Here is a 20,286-nt window from a genome sequence, read left to right as displayed (position 1 = left end):
GGTCTTGAAACATATGAAAACATACTCAGCTCATCATGATGAGAAAGATAAATGCAAATGAAAATCACTTAGATTGCATTTCTCACTCATCATGTTGGCAAAAATGTCAAAGCTTGAACACATTCTGTTGGTGAGGCTGTTGGGAAATAGGCATGCTCTCATATTGCTGGGAGGGTGCAAAGTGGCACGGCCCTTATCAAGGGGAATTTGCAGGATCTGCAGACGTACTGACCCTTTTGCCTTAGCAGTCCCACGTCTAGTAATTTACCCCGAGGATGTACCTCCACAGATAAAAATATCAGGTGCACACAGTATTCATTGCAGCATTACCTGTGAGTAAAATATGGAAACAACTGAAATGTCCATCCAGGAAGAGTGAACTGAGGTTTGTTCATGAAACAGAGCTGTGCAACTGCAGAGATGAGGGGGGGACATTACTACAAACTGGTAGGGAGTGATGTCCAACATGCAGTAAGTGGAAAGAAAGTACAAAGTAGAATGCATAATTTGTGGTGAGAAAGAATGGTTATTGTGATTCCCCTGCTAGGTGGCTCCTGGAGGAGTCAGACCACATAGCTGGAAAGGAGAATGGGGCTGGAGGGGAGTTAGTATTTAATGGGGAGAGTTTGAGTTGGGGAAGTTGGAAAAGTCCCAGAGATGGATAACGGTGATGGTTGTATAACAACGTAAATGTACTTAATGGCATAGAACTGTACACTTGAAAATAGTTAATTTACCACAACAGGGATGCCTCCGTTAGGCATCCAACTCTTAATTTCAGTTCAGCTCATGAACTCCCAGCTCACGGGGTCAAGCAAGTCCCACACCGTGCTCTATGCTGGCAGCGCAGAGCCTGCGTGGGATTCTGTCCCTTTCTCTCTTTGCCCTTCCTCTACTTGCTCTCTGTATCTTTCTCAAAATAAATAAAAATAAACTTAAAAAAAAAAAGGTTAATTTACCACAATTAAAAAAAAAAGGAAAAATAAGATGAGGGATCTGAGATGCAAAACCCTAAGTGAATGACTTTAGCTCAGAGGAAGGGGAATCGACAAACAGAGTAAGAAACCAAACCTCAGGGTGTCTGGCTGGCCTAGTTGGAAGAGCGTGTGACTCTTGATCTCGGGATCATGAGTTTGAGCCCACGTTGGGTGTAGAGATTACAAAAAATAAATAAACTTTAAGAAAGCAAGCAAGAGGGGCGGGCGCCTGGGTGGCTCAGTTGGTAAAGTAGGTTTTTGTATTCACAGGCCCCAGGACAGGCCTAGGCCAGCAAGATCTGACTATAAGGAGGTCAGGGTGGTGGTGGTGTGGGGGGAAGAGGTTGGAAAGAAAGAATGCAAAATTAGAAGAGGAAATAAAATGTATATATTTGTTTCTTTTTGCAAAAAGAAATCTAGGAAGGATAGATGAGAAAGCAATTTAAAAAACTTAAGTGGGTGGGGACAGGGTGTAAGGTATATATGGGTGGGAGTGAAATTTGTTTGAGTCTGCCTTTTTATATATCTTTGAGTTTTGAGCCATCCATATATTCTACATATTAAGAAAACAAATTAAGACAATGATAGAAACCAAACTGAATACACATAGGAGCAAAGGAAACCGAAAGTGAGTCGAATTACTAATATAACCACGTAGGAAAGATTAATTCACGGGTCATGAACACAGTACTCTGTATTCCTTTAGTGGGTTGTATTTAAAAGAAAAAAAAGAACTACAAAGAAACTTAATACAAAGTAGGTTTGTTGTTGATAGATCAGCATAGAAGTTCTGAAATCTCTTTGGCTGTATGTCAGAGCAAACAAGTGTACTGCTTCTGGGAACCAGGGTTCTCTGGGAGGAAGGAGGTAAAAATATGGTATGGAGGGGCACCTGTGGCTCAGTCGGTTGAGCCTCTTGACTCTTGATTCTCTCTCCCTCTGCCCTGTCCCCCCACTCATGTTCTCTCTCTCCCTCTCTCTAAAATAAAATAAAAAATAAAATAAAATAAATATGTTATGGAAAAGGTGAGGGAGAGTCTGTTGTCTTGATATTTAAATTGAGGGTATCAGTATGAATACGTGATTTAAAAAACAATTCCTAGCTCTGTCTTCTGAAAGAGTTTAGGAGCAGTGACACTCCAGTAGCAGTGAGGACACTTCGCCCCCCAGATACCGGTTACAAACACCATTTCCTACTAAAGCACTCAGGGGTCCTCGGAGAAGTGACTTACTTCAGGTTTGGGGCAGGCAAAATTCAATGCGAGCCTGGATTATCTTGTACCAGAAAGCAAGGAAGTGTTCAAAAATTGATAGGGACGTGTCAAAAATGGAGCAGCTTGAATGGGTTCCCAGTGGGCAAATCTGGGACATTGGGAGTGTCAGAAAAGAGTAATGATGATAACGGATACATCGAATTTAAAAAGTCTGTGGCATACAGTGAGTAACAACCAGTCCTAGTCACACTCCAAAGGAGAGGCGTAGTTCCTTACAAATGGCCTTTGAAGGAGAAAGTGACAGATTTAGAGAATCGGTGTTTTGTTGTTGTTGTTGTTGTTTGTCTTTTTTTGTGGGGGGAATTAGTGTTTTGTGATGACCAAGGTAATTATTGATTCAAGTGAGGATCATCAGTGGTTGCCAAAAACAGTCTGAAGTGTCATTCCACAGATGATTGATTCCAAAGGTAAAGAGAAAAGTCCTTACATTTGGAGAAATATGTCAGACTCTACCTTGATCAAACCGTGATCAAACTCTGACTTCCTAGTAATGGAGATTACATTGCACCTTGAGGGGATACAGTGGCAGGGACGGGGATGTGTGTGTCAACATTCTTGCCAAAAATGCTTACCCTGAGTCAAGTAATGAGGAGTAACCAGATAGCCCAGAATGTAGGGCATTCTACAGTTGCCTGGACACTTGAAAATATCAGTGTCATAAGAAGGGTGGGGGCCCATCTAGATTGAGGAGGTGAGAGAATTGTAACAACTCGTGACTGGTTCTTGATTAGAAACTGGTTTAAAAGGAAACAAAACAAGTGTGAAGGCCATTATTGGGACGACTGGAAAAATTTGAATATAGATGAACTTGGGATCAGTGGTCATAATGGTATTACGTAGGAGGACGGTCCTTGTTCTTAGGAAATACACGCTGAAAGGGCTTAGGGAGGCATCGTGATGTCTGTACCTTAATACAATTTTTTAAAGATTTAATGATTTTGTTTTTAAGTAATCTCTATACCCGACGTGGGGCTTGAACTCAAGACCTGGAGATCAAGAGTTGCATGCTCTACTGACTGAGCCAGTCAGGTGCCCCTCTGCAGCTTATTTTTAATAGTTCCACAATTAAAGTGCAGGTGTGTAGAAAGAGATACAAAGCGAATGTGGAAGGACATTAATAATTGAATATAGAGGAGGGATATACAGGTGTTCTTCTTTGAACTTTACAGTGGGGTCACTTCAAAATAAAAAGGAAAAGCACAATATGGGAAGTTCATTGAGGATAACCTGTACTTCGTCTTGTACTGTACGTTAGATTGTGTGTCCTTTACCAATACCCGATATAACCCTGAAGCCCTTTGTTCTCAAACATGTTTTAAAAGGAATGTTACACACGCACACAGGTTTTACTTGTTATTAACTTCACAGCCAAGGTAGCATTTATTGATTGACAGTTACACAAGGTATGAAAGGACCCTTTCCTTTGACACAGGGGTTGAAATGGGAAATTAACAATAGCTGTACGTTGAACCTTATTTATGAAGGGATGGTGCTTCCCCAAGAGATGTAAATATCTTGTCCAGTGTTCAGATTCCCTCAGAACGAAATTTATAAAGAGCTCTCTTTTTCCCTCCCTGTTGACAGTATTCAAATGGATAAATCCATGTTTGAATAAATATGTGAAAGGAGCTTTGAAATACTTAGGGTGTCTAAAAATTAATTTCCTGTTGCAGGGTAACTTTATGTATTTTCTGCTTTGCATTTTGTCTGGGTGTGAAAATGTTCAGTTAGATGCTGTTGTAGAGAATGAGGTGTCTCTGATGGGGTGTTGCACGTAGAAGTCCTGAGGTCATTTTGTTGTGGATTTAGGTATCAACAAAGTACAGTAAAACTGATTTGTGGTTTGGGTTGTGCTTATGCCACAGATATGTTAACCATATGGTTAACTATGTACTGTGACCTTTTAGTGATGGTCAGTCCTTGCTGGGCTTGTTAAAGCCCTGGACTGCTGGTTCATAAACTCTTTGTCTTAGACACTGCACATTGTGATCTCCCTCTCTCTCTCAAAATGAATAAACATTAAAAAAAATTAAATATTAATCCATTACATGTTAACATTAATGACAATTTGTTTTTGAGAGGGCATACGGGAGGGGCAGAGGGAAGGAGGGAGAGAGAAAATCTTTTTTTTTTTAAATTTGTTTTAATGTTTATTTTTGACAGAGAGAGAGAGAGACAGAGCATGAGTCAGGGAGGGGCAGAGAGAGAGGGAGGCACAGAATCTGAAACAGGCTGCAGGCTCTGAGCTGTCAGGACAGAGCCCGACGCAGGGCTGGAACTCAACATCAGTGAGATCATGATCTGAGCTGAAGTCAGATGCTCAAACAACTGAGCCACCCAAGTGCCCCGAGAGAGAGAGGAAATCTTAAGCAGGCTTCATGCTTAGTGCAGAGCTTGACATGGGGCTTGATCTCACTACTGTGAGGTCATGACCTGAGCCGAAATTAAGACTCAGACACTTAACCAAGTAAGCCACCTAAGCACCCCAAAATCAATGACATATTTTTTTAATTAAAAAATTATTTTTATTTTTTTATTAAAAAAGATTTTTTTAATGTTTATTCATTTTTGAAAGAGAGAGAGCACAAGCAGGGGTGGGGCAGAGAGAGAGGGGTGGGGGTGACACAGAATCCGAAGCAGGCTCCAGGCTCCGAGCTGTCAGCAGAGAGCCTGACGTGGGGCTCGAACTCACGAACCGTGAGATCATGACCTGAGCCGAAGTTGGATGCTCAACTGACAGAGCCACCAGGCACCCCTAAAAAAAGTTTTTTTTTAAAACATTTATTCATTTTTGAGAGAGAGAGTGTGAGCAGGAGAGGAGCAGAGAGAGGAAGACACAGAATCTGAAGCAGGCTCCAGGCTCCGAGTTGTCAGCACAGAGCCCGATGCCAGGCTGGAACTTGGAAACCATGAGATCGTGACCTGAGCCGAAGCCAGATGCTTAATCAACTGAGTCACCAGGTGCCCCCGTCAATGACATTTTTTTTTTGATTAAAAACAAATTTGGGGGGCGCCTGGGTGGCTCAGTCGGTTGGGCGACCGACTTCGGCTCAGGTTGTGATCTCGCAGTCTGTGAGTTCGAGCCCTGCATCGGGCTCTGTGCTGACAGCTCAGAGCCTGGAGCCTGTTTCCGATTCTGTGTCTCCCTCTCTCTCTGCCCCTCCCCCGTTCATGCTCTCTCTCTGTCTCAAAAATAAATAAATGTAAAAACAAAAAAAGTTAAAAAAAAATAAAAATTTTTTTTATGTTTATTTATTTTTGAGAGAGAGCAAGAGACAGCGTGTGAGCGAGGGAGGGGCAGAGAGAGAGGGAGACACAGAATCCGAAGCAGGCTCCAGGCTCCAAGCTGTCAGCACAGAGCCTGACGCGGGGCTCGAACTCACAGACCATGAGATCATGACCTGAGCCGAAGTCGGTTGCTCAACTGACTGAGCCACCCAGGCGCCCCCGTGTTCTCTTGAAGTCAGCGCTCAGGCCTTGTCCAAGTACTGCTGCAACAGCTGCAGCTGCTCTGTCCGCTGCTGCTGCTGCTTGGTCTTCGGGTTTTGCTCGTGTCTTCTTGCGCCGCAGATCAGGGGTTCCTACTTCTTACCCGTGTAGAATTTCCTGAGGTTCTCCTTCTGAGTCTGGTTGATGATGGTGAGAATGCAGGTGATGGATTTGCGAACAACCCGGATCTTGGAGAGCTTGGAGGCCGTGCCGCCTGTCAGTTTGGCCACGCGAGGCTGGGACGGCTCCACCTTTAAGTCTTCGGCTGCCTGCCTAAGCACCTCCTCCTCCCCCTTCTTGCCTCGGAGGTCTCACACCTTAATCTTGGCCACGTCTGCACCCTCCACCTTCGCTGCCAATGGAAGAGGTGAAGGAGAGAGTTTGCATCTCTTTAAAGACCCAGTTCTATTTGAACATCACTCTTCCTCACTCTGTATTTACTCCGACATTAATTTCACAAATGTTTACTTGGGGCCCACTCTGCTGCCCCCTCAGGAGGCCTCAGGGCTGCCCTCTGCCCTCACTGCTTTCTGTTTGGTAGAAAAGCAGAGGTGAAGCCAGGACTCGGAGAGGGAAGTCCACGTGCACCTTGGTCCACCTTTGCTGCTCTGTAACTTCTGCTTGCTGTGCTCGTTTCTGGTACTTGTTTTAATGTTATATTTCAGTTTAATGTTAATTTTTATCATGTGTAGTTTGAAAAGTCAAATGGTGTACTGCACGCTGCACAACAGGAAGTAGCTGTGGTCTCCTTGCCTTTCCCGATCCTGGACTCCTGGCTGTTTCCTTCTCGGATTCTGTCCCCCAGGTTTAGATAGTTGCTGTTGTGTTTCTCTTGGGGAAGGTACACCCGCATATTTCCCTTCCATCTCCTCTGTTCTTCTTTTTTTTTTTTTTTTTTTTTTAATTTTTTTTTCAACGTTTATTTATTTTTGGGACAGAGAGAGACAGAGCATGAACGGGGGAGGGGCAGAGACAGAGGGAGACACAGAATCGGAAACAGGCTCCAGGCTCTGAGCCATCAGCCCAGAGCCTGACGCGGGGCTCAAACTCACGGACCGCGAGATCGTGACCTGGGTGAAGTCGGATGCTTAACCGACTGTGCCACCCAGGCGCCCCATCCTCTGTTCTTCAATGTAGTGAATCCTAATGCGGATTAAATAGACCTTTTGTGTTTGTTTTAATTGCAGATATTTTCCACCACTGTCCCATGTGGTGTGCCAGGAATACATTTCCTGCCTAATGCAAACTTCGGCTTCTCCTGGAATCACTTTACATTGTTTTTTAATGGGTTTTTATTTTGAGAGAGACAGAGAGTGAGCATGACCAGGGGAGTGGCAGAGAAAGACAGATAGAGAGAGAGAGAGAAAGTCCCAAGCAGGTTCCACACTGTCTGCCCACAGCCTGATGTGGAGCTCGATCCCACGAACCTCAAGATCATGACCTGAGCTGAAACCAAGAGTCAGACACTTAACCGACTGAGCCACTCAGGCACCCCATTAGTTTACATTTTCACGTGTTCTGTTTTCCATGTACCCATCAATAGTTCTTGCTAGCCTGTCTGCTGGGGATCTCACCGTCAGCATGAACTCTTGGACTTCCATTGTTGTGTCCTGGCCCGTCTTCTCGTGCTGGGGCTTGTCTCCTCACCTCCAGCCTGGTGTTCTGCTTTTGGAGTACCTCTGCTCATCTGTCCTGAGTCCGTATCCTGCCTGAGGTTCCATGTCAGACATTCACCCAGGCTTTTCTTGTCAGGTACGACACGTGATGCCCTTTCTACTTCCTGCACTTTGCTTGGTCATCTGGCATCCTCTCTGTGGCCATTATGTTACTGTGTTCTTTGCTGTAAGTGAGTGCCCACTTATCCATCCCCGTGCATCTTCCACAAGGTCAGCGTCTCTCCTCTGGAGCAGTGTTTTTCCAGAGGACTTCCAGGAGGGAGTGGAGAGAAACCCGGGTTTTCATTCCGTTGAACTCTATTTAAGGCCCTTTCTCTCCTCGACATCCTGCACGTGCGCCTGTCAAAACTGGCTCAGTGCTTGTCTCCCTGGCCTCACCATTGTCTGTGTTGTGGGTGGAGCAGGACTTACTAGTGTCCCACAGCTAGGGGACAGTGCCGGGACACAGACTGCTGCCCCTGTCCCTTCTCCCCTGATTATTGTCTGTGGGATATCTGTGCCAACAAATGGTTTGGTTTGGGTTTCCTTATCTTGCATTTTGTGTGTGTGTGTGTGTGTGTGTGTGTGTGTGTGTGTGTGTAAGTTTTCACATTTTGACAAAGTCCACATGCATGAAATGAGGTTTTTGTAATCTAGAATATTCCATTACATGGATGTACTAGGTATTTATTGTTTGTTTTTCTCCACCAGGAGTAATGCCTGTATGCCTCCAGCTATACAGATTAGTTGTCACAGCTTCTAGCAAGACCTAATTTTTGTGCTGGGAAGATTGAGGTTATTGTCTTGGGCTTTGGAATTGGAGATATTTGGAAGAAGTGTAGTAAGGCTTTCTTAGCATTTTAGAGCTTTTCTGTGGCATAGTAGAGGAAGGAGGCAGAGCTCCTTGGCTGTGTTGTGGGAAATCCCTTGTCTGATTCAGCAAAAGTTTCCTGTTACTGGTCTAAAATGTAGTCCCTGAGGGTCCCCTGGGGGACTCAAGTCGGTTAGGCGGTTAGGGATCTGACTCTTGATTTCGGCTCAGGTCATGATTGTGAGGTCCATGGGTTTGAGCCCCGTGTCGGGCTCTGAGCTGCTGACAGTGTGGAGCCTGCTTGGGATTTCCCCCTGCCCTGCCCCGTCCCTTCCCTACTCATTCCCTCCTTCTCTCTCTGTCTCTGTCTCTGTCTCTCAAATAAATACATAAATACATAAATAAATAAAACGAATGAATGAGTGAAGTCCCTGAAACTGTGAGTTGAGAAGCTGCCTGCTGCCTGCGTCTCCTCCCCCTGTTCGGTTTGCAGGGGCCAGCGTGGCCCCAAGTGGTCCCACTTGACGTGCTAGGGAGTGGAGTGTGTGGGGGCTGTTCTTTGAGGAGTAAGGTGCTGTGGCCGATGCCACGCTGGCAGTGGCACTCCTGTGTCCATTTATGTGAGGTCTTTGCCCACCCTCAGCGGGATGTCGCGTACGTCCAGGGAAGCACGGTGGTGTCGTTGGGGCCTTAGAGTCAGATCTGGGCTTTGTTTCACTCAGCAGATGTGCATGGTGGTGTTTACTGAGTGTCTGCCTCGTGCCAGCCAGTGTCATAGGTGCTGGGGACAGATGATACGCCAGAGCAGCATGCTTCGTGTCCTTTCGGTAACTGCCAGCACTGCCAGGTGCTCTGAAAGAAAAGCAGAGATTATTTAAGGTTGTGTAACAGGGAGCCCGACCTAGTTAGGAGTTTCCCTCAGGGGAGTCCCTTTCTTTTTTTTTTCTTTTTCTTTTTTTTGAGGTAACTCTTAAGCTGACATTCTGAAGCTGAGTAGAATTAGTGAAGCAAAGGGTGGCAGAGGAAGGAGGGTCCCAGGTGTAGGTGCAGTGGGGAGAGGCCTGTGTGGGAGGAAAGGGGGCACAGAGCCGGAGGGGTGGAGAGGCAGGGACCTCGGCACCTGCTGGGGAATTCGGGCCTGTAGTCTCTGAGAGAGGGGTAGGTGATAGGATCTATTGTTTAGAGAGAGGGCCCAGTTAGGAGAGGATAGGAGTGGATGGGGGAGAGCAGTCGGGACCCCAGCACAGTCCCCTCACACAGGACGAGCTATAGGTACGTGACTCCTGACAACATCGTTCAGATCCGACCCTGCCTATTCTACTCAGCATGCTGGCCACTCTCTTCATGGTCGTGGCTGCAGCCGCCAGTGTCCCGAGGTAGAAAGAGGACCCCGTCCCTCTGTCTCTGTTTAAGAAACTCCCCTGCGGTTTCCTGGGTCCACCGGCCCCCCACCCCTTCATTGGCCATGCCAGTTCACAGGTGCTTTCCAGCCAGGTCCCTGCACTGCATGGGTGTTGGGGGATTGGAGGCATTGCAGTTGGCTTGAACAGTGCCTCCCCAAGTGCTGTCCCTGGGCCTGTAGCAGTAGCAACATTGCCAAGAGAGCTGTCAGGGATGCAGCATTCACCTTGAGTGTGAGGAGTGTGGGCATCACTGGTTAGACCAGTCAGCTTTGCTCTCTTGACCTGGCTACAGTCAGCCTTCCCTGCTGGGACCCGCGCCCACCCCCCCCCCCCCCCCCCCCCGCCTCCAACACTGCCACTTCCCCTTTCCCCATTTTACTGTTCTCCCTAGCTTAGTATTGTCTACAGAGTCCATATTTTACTTATTCTCCTATCTGTCATCTCTGTCTCCATTCCCATCCATGTGCCACGAAGGTGCCTGGCAGGCCTGGCATGGAGCAGTGCTCCTGGCTGTTTATTACTGAGTCAGATGAATTAAAGAAGGATTGAAGTCTGTCGGCAAGGGAGAAGTGGAGAGTGGTGTTGGAAACCAGCCGGCAGTGACCACTGGTGCCATCCGGAGACCCCACTGGACACCTTGGGAAAACAACATTGACGGGGTCCAGCAGGAGGTGTAGGGAATGCAGGGAATGACAGGGGGAAGGAAGGCTGAGGGGCAGGGGGTGGTAATTATTTTAAGATAGGCAAGGGGGCCCTCCCGTGTTGCTCAGCTGCTGTAGGCCTCTCTCTAAATGAGGACCCGGGACGCCTGGGTGGCTCAGTCGGTTGAGCGGCCGACTTCGGCTCAGGTCATGATCTCGCGGTCCGTGAGTTCTAGCCCCGCGTCGGGCTCTGTGCTGACAGCTCAGAGCCTGGAGCCTGCTTCGGATTCTGTGTCTCCCTCTCTCTGACCCTCCCCTGTTCATGCTCTGTCTCTCCCTGTCTCAAAAATAAATAAACGTTAAAAAAAATTTTTAAATGAGGACCATAGGGGAACCTGATTCACAGGTGGTTGTGAGCAATGAACCAGGCAGGTATAGTACTTAAACCCTTCCTGACATTTGGGGAGTCATGTTAGTTTATTATATGTGTGTGTGTGTGTGTGTGTGTGTGTATTTTAAGGTTTCTTTATTATTATTAGTTTTTAGCAATCTCTACACCCAACGTGGGGTTTGAACTCACAACCCCGAGATCAAGAGTTGCTCACTCTTCTGCTCGAGCCACGCAGGCACCCCTTGGGGAGTGCTCTTTAAAGAAGTCTGCCTGATCAAGGGCTCACTGTGTGCAAAGCCGTATTCTCTGGACTTTAATTTCCTTTTGGACATCCTAGGGGAACTTTAAAACACTGCATGTGTATTTGTGGCTTGTGACTCCAGAACTAGGCCCTGGGGTGGCTTAGGGTTACTGACACCATGTGTTGGTGTTGCTGATTGCCCACTGTGTACTAAGCTCTGGGCTGGCTTTTTATGGGAGTTGCCAAAAGAAATTAGGAAACACGTTTCCTGCCTCCTAGGAGTTAATGGTTTGGGGGCTGTTTGAATTGGGGTAGGGAGAGTAAATACTTTTCTTTTTTTTTTAATGTTTTATTTATTTTAGAGAGAGAACGCAAGGGTGCACGTGGGAGAGGGGTGGAGAGAGAGGGACAGATGCAGGGCTCGAACTCTTGAACTTCGAGATCTTGACCTGAACTGAAGTCAGGTGCTCAATCCACTGAGTCACCCAGGTGCCCCAGTATTTTCTAACTTTTAAAAGGAGATTTGGGGCACCTGGGTGGCTCAGTCAGTTAAGTGTCTGACTTCGGCTCAGGTCATGATCTAATGGTTTGTGAGTTTGAGCCCCACATCATGCTGTCTGCTTTCAGCAAGAGTCCACTTCAGATCCTCTGTTCCCCTCTTTCTGCTCCCCCTATGCTCGCTCGCTTGTGTGCTTTCTCTCTCTCTCTCTCTCTCTCTCTCTCGAAAATAAACATTCAAAAAAACAAAGGGAGGCTCTATTTCTTGTCTGTGGTTTTTGTGTGTTTGTTTTTGCAATGTCTGGTTATTTAGGACCCTTTGAACAGATCACTCCTTATTTTCCCCCCCCCTTTTGTTGATTTCTATTTAATTTTTGTGTGAAAAGTATTTATCCTACCTCTTAGGAATCTTGTGTTCCTGTTTCTGTAGGTGTGAGTAGCATTTTCAGTATTTCATTTCCTAAAAATAGGCATGCTGTAAAAACATGGTGTATTTACTTGGCTATGTGTTATGCATTTTTATATTATGTTATTAGTAGATTATATATTACATGACCTGGTGAACTTGTAGATAGTTTCCAAAATGGGAAAGTGCTTAGAATGTTTTTGGACCACAAGTTTCTGTGTTTCTTTTCATTGTGTTGAAGACTAAGTGGCTTAAAACGCTTGAGGTGGATGCCACTGGGGGGGGGGGGGGGGATGAAGCTGCTTACCAGGCAAGGGGGACCAAGGCAGTGTCCTCCTCCTTCCTGTTCTCTGTAGGCCTGGGTGGCAATCTTAATTTCCCGAAGAATGTTTTCTGCTGGAAGAGAGCACCTTGCCTTGCCCCCAGACTCCTGCCTGTTGCCTCTGAGGTCAGACATGTGCCTTCCTGACAGAGACTTTCAGAAGACACAGTGAGACTTTTTAATCTTTTTTGTATTATTATCACAGTCTTTTTATTTAGTATTTATTTTTGAGAGAGAAAGTGAGCTTGAGCAAGGGAGGGGAACAGAAAGAGAGGGAGAGAGAGAATCCCAAGCAGGCTCCATGCTGTAAGTGCAGAGCCTAACACGGGGCTCAAACCCATGAACTGTGAGATCAGGACTTGAGCCAAAATTGAGAATTGGAAACTCAACTGAGTGAGCCAACCCGGGCTCCCCAGACGCTTTTATCTTTTTAAAAATTGTTTATTTTTGAGAGGGGTGGGGGACACAAGCAGGGGAGGGGTAGAGAGAGAAGGGAACAGAAGATCCAAAGCGGGCTCTGCTCTGACAGTAGAGAGCCCAACGTGCGGCTGAAACGCATGAACTTGAGATCGTGACCTGAGCCGAAGTCGGACACTTAACCGACTGAGCCACCAAGTACCCTGAGACTTTTTTTTATCTTTTATGTCAAGAAAGACTGCCTTCTGAAAAGGTGGTGTGCTGCCTCTGGACATGTCAGAGCCTGAGACCAGCCACATCAGGAGAAGTCTGTTGATGGGGAGGGAGGCTCCCTTGTGTCCTTGATGGCACAGCTGGGGACTGTGAGGTGAGGCAGGGCATAAAAAGGTGAGAACAGGCACTCTATCCACACCCACCCACCTTCTTCCTCATCCAGCCTCCTTTAGAATGGAGGAAGACAGGGGCGCCTGGGTGACTCAGTCAGTTAAGTGTCTGACTTCAGCTCAGGCCATGATCTTGTGGGTTTGTGAGTTCAAGCCCCGTGTCAGGCTCAGTGCTGTGTCTCCCTCTCTCTCTCTGCCCCTCCCCTGCTCGCTCTCTCTCTCTCTCTCTCTCTCTCTCTCTCTCTCTCTCTAATAAACATTAAAGGGGCACCTGGGTGGCTCAGTCGGTTAAACGTCCGACTTCGGCTCAGGTCATGATCTCACGGTTTGTGAGTTTGAGCCCCGCGTCGGGCTCTGTGCTGACAGCTCAGAGCCTGGAGCCTGCTTCAGATTCTGTGTCTCCCTCTCTCTCTGACCCTCCCCCGTTCATGCTCTGTCTCTCTGTCTCAAAAATAAACATTAAAAAAAAAATTAAAAAAAACATTAAAAAAAGAATGGATGGGGACAACTTGGGTTGATATTCCTCATAGCTAACGTCATACTCATTTGTCCATTATTAAAAAAAAACAAAGGTTCCAGAAATGTACACCACAGGACATGAAATCTTCCCCAGTTTCTGTTGGCAGTGGGAGTGTTCTCTCACTTGGGATGAATCTCTCTCTCTGCCTGTCCCCGCAGCCCCCCGTAAAGTGCTGCTTGTTAATTTACGGGCCCGCATGTAGGCAAGTGACAGAATACCTGAAATAGTAATGAAATACTCCCTCATAGCTGACACTGCTTGGTTTCTGCCGCGAATTGGTTTTGTGTACATGAACCCTAACGTGACCCAGAACTGGCGCAGCAGCCAGGCTGGAGTGCTCTGCCCTGAGCCGCGCTGTCGTCCTGCTGTCGTCTTGCTGTTGAGCAGGCGCACCCCGGGCTCCCCCCACGCAGGCCCCATTCCTCTTCCTACCATGTAGTGACACGTTCTTTGAGTGATTGGTGATCAGGCGTGTAGTTCTGACTTGTGTGCTTAGAGAACGGAGAACCTGGGTTCCAGTTCACAGTCTGCAGTTGGAGCCCCCTGTGTGACGCTTCTGTTTGAAGTGGGTCGATACTCTCTCCAGTCTGTGTCTTGGGGGGGTTTTGGGGATGGTGATGGAAGTTACAAATGTAAACAAATGGAAGTTACAAATGTGAAAAGGATTTTTGGCTCCTTTTTAGCCCTCTCCCCTGTCTCATCCCCCAGAGTCATCCGGGACTGGGCCTGCCCCCCTCCCTCTGCATCCCCATCCCTTGTCAGCAAGGCCTGGCTGGGGCTGGAGAGTCTGCAGCCCTAGCACGTCCCCAGGCAGTGCTGCAGTGTCCCCTCTGGAGTTGTGGCCGCACACAGAATTGACCAAGGAGCTACAGACTAAGGGGCCCAGCTGTGCCACAGTTTCAGTCCTACTCTCTGGGGGCAGGAGCAGGAGGAGTGCGGTGGAACCTCCCCTCTGCGAGGCTGAGAAATACGCAGCAGTGACGGAAAAGCCGGCCTCCCGGAGCAGGCGGGAGCACTTGAACTTGGAGCGGGTGTGGGTGCCTCTCTTGTGTGGGTCTTATTGAACACTGTGTTGTGGGTGAGGACTGTAACCTCAGACCTGGAGGCTTGATTGATGAACAGCTCTGAGGAGGCCGGAAAGATAGTTGGTGAGAGCTATCTCTGTGGAGGGTGCCCTGCGGGGCCCTGTCCCCTGTCTGGCTCAGGCCCAGTCGGTGTGAAGGGGGAGAAACTAGGGGGACAGGATTGGTGTGGTGCACAGGCTGTGAATTAAAGAAATTTTTTTCCCCTTTCATTCTGGAGCCTTTGATAATTCTCCAGAAGGCTGTCCTGGGCTGTGCTCAGGAGCTGCTATCCCTTCCACTCAGCCTGGTCACACTGGAGGCGTTTGGATGCTTTCATGGATTTCTGCTTCTGGATCAGAAGCAGAGCTGAGCCTTTTTTTTTTTTTTTTTTTTTTGCTGAGCTGCTAGAAGGCACGAGGTGTGATCAGAAGGTGTTTTGCATCTGTGCTTGGGTGTCAAGGGCAGTGCCTGTGAGTGACCCCCTGTGGGCCAGAGCCTGCTTCGCTGGGTGGCTCTCTGGAGAACGGGACAGGTGGACGGTCTCTCTTGTTGGGTGTGGTTCAGAGTGTGACCTGTGCAAGTGTCTGCCCCCCCCCCCCCCACTCCTTGCTGCCCTCCCCCTACTTGTTTACACAGTGCCCTGTCATTCCAGCATGGGGTGTGCTGGTTTACTTTACTAGAACCCTGGAGAAACAAGGCTGGATTTTTTTGCTGTGGGAAACAAAAAGCCCTTTTGTGAGAGTTCTTCCTTCTCAGTGTGGTTCACTCTGGCTGCTGAGGAAAGGCCACAAAGTCCCAGACGCTTTCTTCTTAGTGATTTCATTTTTAAGAACCCCCTTCAGGAACCTGCCTTATGCATTTCACCAGACGTACCAGTTAGTGAGGCTTAATCAGCACCTAGAGAGCATTTGGCTTTCTCTTTTACCAAAGAACTTTCTAGCAGGAGGAATCTTAGCATTTGTGATGGTGAATCAAGAACCTGTTCTCATTGGTTCATATTGCCTTAAAAATTTTTTTTAATGTTTATTTTTGAGAGAGAGAGAGACAGAGCATGAGCAGGGGAGGGGCAGAGAGAGAGGGAGACACAGAATCAGAAGCAGGCTCCAGGCTCTGAGCTGTCAGCACAGAGCCTGATGCAGGGCTTGAACCCACAAACTGTGAGATCGCTACTTGAGCCAAAGTCGGATGCTTGACCGACTGAGCCACCCAGGTGCCCCGGTTGTTACTGCCTTTAAAGCAGTAACAAGAAACTTGAAAAGAAAAAAAAAAAAAAGGCAAATAATGTTCATTTAAATAAAAACGTGCAGATAAATGAGAAAACAAAAACTTACCACTGTGAATCTTTAAACTTCTAGACTCTTAAATTATTATTTATATGACTGATGGGCAAAACCAGAGTCATAATTAACTTATAGTTTTAACCTCCTCCAAATCAGTATATTGTCAGCATCTTGTGAACATGTATCTACTTCCACAACATGATTTTAGTGGGTAGTTTTCTATCATATGAACGAATGTGCTGGAATTTGATTAATTCTCTGTCTTTGGTATATTTTCACTTTTCAACATTATAGGCTTTCGTGTAGCTGAATCTTCCAGCACAATCTTTATTATTTCCTTAGGTTAAAGTCTTAAAAATGGAATTGCTGGGGGAACAATATAGATTTTAAGGATTTATTTTTTGTGACCAAATTGCCCTCTAGGAATGTACTGCCAGTGTGATACAGGAGAAACGATGACCACTGACTGCTTCAATTTGCATGTTTCTTGTGACAGTATTTGATGTTCCTCTAAAGTGTTAATGAACAAGTATTTCTGTGTCATCCTGTGCTGCTGACTGGCCTTCAGCCTCCATTCCTTCACCTGTGATTGGGGGATCAGCTCAGGCACGCTCTAAAATCTGAGGGAGCTGGGGCGCCTGGGTGGCGCAGTCGGTTAAGCGTCCGACTTCAGCCAGGTCACGATCTCGCGGTCCGTGAGTTCGAGCCCCGCGTTGGGCTCTGGGCTGATGGCTCAGAGCCTGGAGCCTGTTTCCGATTCTGTGTCTCCCTCTCTGTCTCTGCCCCTCCCCCGTTCATGCTCTGTCTCTCTCTGTCCCAAAAATAAATACACGTTGAAAAAAAAATTTTTTTTAATCTGAGGGAGAAAAATCTAAAAAATGTTACAAGTTCCCGTAGAGTTCTTTTCTATTGTGTTATTTTATAAGTTTCAGAAATAGGCCATTGATCTATATCATTAAATAAGCAATAAATAGTGACTTTGTTTTGGTTTAACAATCTGCTTTTAAAGAGCCGTGTGCAGAAGATGAAGGCTGAGAAAAATACCATGATGTTGAACAGAATGAGAACTCAAAGAATGTTCTTTTTGTATGGACTTAAACGTTTTCTCCACTGTTGAATGATCTCTTGATAATTACTCAAACTATCCCTTAGACTTGAGGTCGGTTCTACAGTTCACTTTATTTGGCAGTGGTGGTCTGAGGGTCCAAGATTTCATGCTGAGCATTTTAGAATTTCTGGAATGTTTCAGTCCTCTCAACTTTGGATCCTAGACACTGTTCCAATCTAGGAACTGTCACTTCTAGGTTTAAACCGAATCTCAAAAAAACTAAAACACAAACCACCCCCAAGCTACGCAGGAATCGCTCTCATCTGGTCCGGTGTTGAGAATGAGATCTGAGGGGCGTCATCCCCAGTCAGGTGGCTGCACTGTGGGCCCCCGTACTGGGTCTCCCGCAGGGAGAAACGCTCTGCCGGAAGACCCGAGGGAGATGCAGAGCAGAATGTGGCTTCTAGGCCTCACCCATTTCATCCAACACGTCGGGTTGTAAACACCTGGCACACTCACGGGGGTCTGAGTTGGGGCTGTGGGTCGTTAGGTACTGTACGGTAGTGAGTCTTATCTGTCTCACATACCTACGTAGCTGTGTCTGTTCTTACCTAGTAAAATAGGCACACTCCCTTGAGAGGCTCTGCCATGTTCCCAGGCGTGTTCCCCTGCCTGCTAGAGAGCTCTGAGATGTGTGTGTGTCTTCCCAGTTCTTTTCTGTGGTTGTGTGTACCTTCCCAGGACACAGAGTGAGTGTTTGTGCCATGTCCTGATTATAGTCCTGACAACTGTGCTGGGCCCTACTGCAGGCATTCAGCACCGCCTCGTCTCTGGGCGGGGAGGTACCATTATGAGTCTGCGCTTTTGTGATTGGCATCTTAGGCAGGCTGTCCTGCCGGGCGGCTCTGGGGTCCCTTTTCTTCCAGAGGAGAGACAGGCCTTCCCTTGAGGCAGAGCGTGGGGGCCCAGGAGGGCTTTGGGTTCCCCAATGGGGAGGTGGGGGTCTGTCCCCATAAAAGGGAAACATGAAAGTTGACTCTGGACAGCCGCCCATTCCAGGAGAAGCAGATGTTCTTATGGCCAGAGTCAGTCCCGCCGTAGTGATAAACCGATGAGTCTCTTGACCAGCTTCCTGCTGTTGCTTCCAGCTTCTCGTCCTGGTGATGGATCCCTCTTTTCCCTGAGTGAATGTTCATTGAGCACCTGTTGTGGGCCAGAGGCTACTCTCGCCTGCAGGGTGTAGCAGTGAGCAAAGTGACTGAAACCCCAGGTTTTTTCTCATTGTTTTAGATGCACTGTATCTATAAAATGCAACAGGATTTAGTAACACAACAGATATGTTTCTAAAGGTTATTTTATAGAATGAATCATTTTTCCACTTATTCCATTATATTCTCAGAAACATGTTTAGAAAAATAAAATTCTCCACCTGAAGTTTAGCTCGAAGAAAAGGTACACATTGATGACATCAAGTTAAAGTTAACATGACTGACGTTCATCAAAGCCTGAACTAAAATCCTACATGTATCTTACTGTAGAAGTTCTTTGAGAATTGTGCTCAAAACCACTGATTAATGTGAACAATTTGAGCACGTCAGCGGCCCGCAGAAAAGGGTGACATTAAAGGTTTAAAGCCAGCATTAGATATGTTGAGTTTGTTCTAAATAGAGTTATTTGATTTAAAACAGTAGGATGGGCGCCTGGGTGGCTCTGTCGGTTAAGCGTCCGACTTTGGCTCAGGTCATGGTCTTGCGGTCCATGAGTTCAAGCCCTGCGTCGGGCTCTGTGCTGACAGCTCAGAGCCTGGAGCCTGTTTTAGATTCTGTGTCTCCCTCTTTCTCTGACCCTCCCCTGTTCATGCTCTGTCTCTCTGTCTCAAAAATAAATAAACATTAAAAAAAAAAACAAAAAACAGGATGGAAGTCGTAGCTCAATAAAACGGTTATTTAAAAAAAAAAGTAAGGTGGGTGTGGTAGGCTAATAATGGCCCCCCAAAAGTTGCAGGTTCCACTTCCTAGAACCCGTGAATGCAACCTTATATGACAAAAGGGACTTGGCTGTTGTATTTAAGGGTCTTAGGGCACCTGGGCAGCTCAGTCGGTTAAGTATCTGACTCTTGGTTTCGGCTCAGGTCATGATCTCAGTTTGTGAGTTTGAACCCCACCTTGGGCTCTGTGCTGGCAGTGCAGAGCCTGCTTGGGATGTTCTCTCTCAAAATAAATAAACTTAAAAAATATATAAATTAAAGGTCTTGAGATGGGGTTTTCTTGATGGCCCCTACGTGTGATTGCAAGGGCCCTTCTGAGAGGGAGGCAGAGGGGGATTTGAGTGCAGAAGAGGAGGTGGTGATGTGGTGACTGAAGCTGAGACTGGAGTTTCCCGCCACCAGCGATGGAAGGCCGGCAGCTGGGGGACCCGGGAATGGGGGAACGGGCTGCCCCTGGAGCGCCCAGAAGGAGTCAGCACTGCCACCTCAGCACTGCTACTGAGGTCAGTTCTGTCCTCATTTCAGACTTCAGAACTGTAGGAGAATGTTTCTGTTGTTTTAAGTTACAGAGCTTGTGGTAATTTGTTACAGGAGCAGTAGGAAGCGGTTTCCCAAGAAAGGGAAACAGCCAGTCTCAGCAGAGAGGTCTCAATTCAGAGCACTTCAAATAGCTGTGGAGGGAGGATTGGAAGTGGGCAGAGACCACTACCGTTTTACACGTAGAAGATGTAAAGAGGATGTAAAGGAGACGACTTGGAGAAGTCGTGTGATAGTATTTACCCAGGCAGCTTAATACCACTGTGTTGTAATTACACTGCTTGTACAGTTTAAATATTTCCACACCCACGCTCACTGCAGCACTATTCACAGCAGCCAAAAGGCGGGAGGAGCTCTTGGGCCCATCGGCGGATGGGTAGAATGTGGTCTGTCCACGCAGCAGACTAGTCCTGTACCTTAAAGGGGAGGAGATTCTGACACGCGCTCGGACGCGGATGGACCTCGAGGATGCTGTGGTCAGTGACATAACGCCTGTCACGGGAAGACAGTGCGGGTGCCCCTGGGGACAGAAGGAGACGGTGGTCCCCAGGGGCAGGGGAGGGGTGGGCACAGAGCTTCCATTTGGGGCCGTGGGAGAGCTGTGCGGATGGGCGGTGGTCGTGGTCCCAAACAGCGGGGATGTGCCTCCTGCCACTGAACTGTGCTCCTAGAAACGCTTAAGGCGGGAAACTTCGATTACGTACACTTTACTACAATTAAAAAAAACCAAAAACACACGTCTAAAAGAATACTGTCATAGCCTTTCTGAAAATAAAGTAGCAGTAGGCATTAAAAACGTTCAGAAAGTGAGGCTGTCGACAGAACCACCCTGGTTCTAAATTAGGTGCGTGGAAGGCCACAGGGCTGTCCGCACAGGCTCTGCCTCATGACGACACCCTTGCTGTTACAGCCCGCCTGTGCTTCTCGCCCTCACGCACGGGG

The 20,286-nt window shown here is 47.3% G+C and overlaps 1 protein-coding gene and 1 pseudogene across 1 annotated transcript in view; one reads left to right on the top strand and one right to left on the bottom strand.

Moving 5' to 3' along the window:
• RAB11FIP3 (RAB11 family interacting protein 3) overlaps window positions 1-20,286 on the top strand; it is an 82,507-nt gene that overhangs the window by 8,005 nt on the left and 54,216 nt on the right. The window lies entirely within an intron of this gene.
• On the bottom strand, window positions 5,722-6,593 carry LOC125154644 (60S ribosomal protein L35-like; annotated as a pseudogene).

This window comes from Prionailurus viverrinus, chromosome E3 (assembly GCF_022837055.1).
Source record: "Prionailurus viverrinus isolate Anna chromosome E3, UM_Priviv_1.0, whole genome shotgun sequence".
In the NCBI taxonomy this organism is placed as follows: Eukaryota; Metazoa; Chordata; class Mammalia; order Carnivora; family Felidae; genus Prionailurus; species Prionailurus viverrinus.
This window is presented reverse-complemented; position numbering and strand designations above follow the sequence as displayed.